This window comes from Egretta garzetta, unplaced genomic scaffold (genome assembly GCF_000687185.1).
Source record: "Egretta garzetta isolate BGI_Z169 unplaced genomic scaffold, ASM68718v1 scaffold264, whole genome shotgun sequence".
Taxonomy (NCBI): domain Eukaryota; kingdom Metazoa; phylum Chordata; class Aves; order Pelecaniformes; family Ardeidae; genus Egretta; species Egretta garzetta.
This window is the reverse complement of record NW_009259685.1, coordinates 5,093,701-5,095,533: the sequence shown is the minus strand read 5'-3', so window position 1 is coordinate 5,095,533 and position 1,833 is coordinate 5,093,701. Positions and strand designations below refer to the sequence as shown.

The following is a 1,833-nucleotide window of genomic DNA, read 5'->3' as shown; positions in this document are numbered from 1 at the left end:
GGAAAGAGTATAGTATGGGATCAGAGCTGAATTCATTAGCAGCTTCAGGAAATACTCCCGAGGCACCAAATTCTACACAAAGTAATCTCAAACCAAAGAGCTTGTGGCAGGTATAAGGACTGGGCCTAAATCGTGATGTGTAAAAGATGTGACCTTGACGCAGAGTGCAGAGGCACAACCCAGGAAGGTAAGGTGGGTGCAGAGAGGCTCAAGACAAAGATTGATATTTGGAGGACATTAGGAAGGAGGAAGGGACTAGAGGTATCTGCAGAAGGGAAAGGGTGACAAAAACAGGGTGGTGGAGAGGGAAAGCAGAGTGTGTAGCCATGCCAGGAAAGTACAGCCATATTGTCTGCTTGGTTGTGATCCACACCCTTGAGGTGTGTCAGATGGTGAAAGGTTAATGGGCATAGGTTCTGGTGAGGGCTACAAAGGCCCATCATCAGTACAGTTTGCTTTCCTATAGCCCTGTGATGAAATTGTTTGATATCACTTGTGAAAGGGATATCCCTTTGTGAAAGGGGGATACTCACAGAGAGAGCAGGTGAGTCACAGGGAGCAGCAGAGACTGCAATGGGATGATCTTTACAGGAGCAGGGGAAAAAAAATCAAGAAAGAGAAACCTGCCATCAGAATGTGCTTCTGAGCTCAAGCTTTCAGCTAAGTTTTATGAATACTTTCCCTGCCACTTGATATAAATTATGGTAACCATAGACAACTGTAGCTTCAGTTTATAATTGTAGGTGCAACAATAAAGATGCCTTGGTGCAGCATAGAAATAGAAAGCAGTAAAGACATTTTCACATCTCTGACATTAATTGGATCGGGGATATCATTGCTAGTCTATGGGCTGTATATTTGTTAGACCAACAACGTAATGTCACTTAACTAGAAGCATTTCCTGTTGTCTTAGGAAAAATAACAGTGTATACTCTGCATGAGCAAAGGTCGGTGAGTTATTCTCAATAAACAGCTGTCAGCAGAATTTTGAAATTATGAGTTATGGTTATATCAGTTGTAGCTGGCAGAATATACACATATCTGTTCTGTGGAGAAGCTGTATCTGTGAAAAATAAATCATGAGAAATGTAATTAATAGTGAAATTATGGAACCTTTACCACAGTGGAAAGAATCAGCCAGCACCCAGCGTGGCATGGAAACATGTCTTGTGCTGTAATCAAATATCTTGTATCTTCGAATTATTGGTGAACTGTATACTTCTCTCACCACTGTTAAAATGAAACAATACTAAAAATAGCAAAGGGAGACACCATTTCAGATCATTCACGACAATCTACAGCTGTAGTTCCTATTTCAATATATAAGCAAATGTTAAAGTATTACCTTGTTACACACTTGATAAAATATGCATGACTACAACTGATATATATTTATTTTTATCTGAGTGACTTTAAATGCTGTTTAGCCTGCACTTGTTAGTACTGCTGTTTTGACCACAAGTTAAAATGTGACAATCAAAAGGCAAATACTTTAGCATTTAAGTGAAAAAGTGGCCATCGTTTTCATTTATGATCACAGATGAGTCAAGATTAACACCTTGCTAAAAGAATTAATAACATGAAAGCCCATCTTTGTTGAGAGAGCTGAATTCCCCGTGTCCAGCCCCATTTTCTTTATAAGTCCCAGTAACCATGGAGGCTGCTTCAGTTTCCATTAGCACATTTTGTTTCAGCTGGATGGTATAGATTTCTTATTGACATGTGTTATAGCTGCATGATGGAAACAGTCCATTCAAGATGAGAATGGTCCAACTCTTCCAGCCAAAGGTATCGAGAATTGACTTCAGCGGGAGCAAACTGTCTCATCGTGTA

At 39.9% G+C, this 1,833-nt stretch overlaps 1 protein-coding gene across 1 annotated transcript in view; it reads left to right on the top strand.

Annotated features, from left to right (window-relative positions):
* Nucleotides 1-1,833, top strand: part of SEMA5A (semaphorin 5A) — a 254,009-nt gene that overhangs the window by 168,339 nt on the left and 83,837 nt on the right. The gene's annotated exons all lie outside the window — the stretch shown is intronic.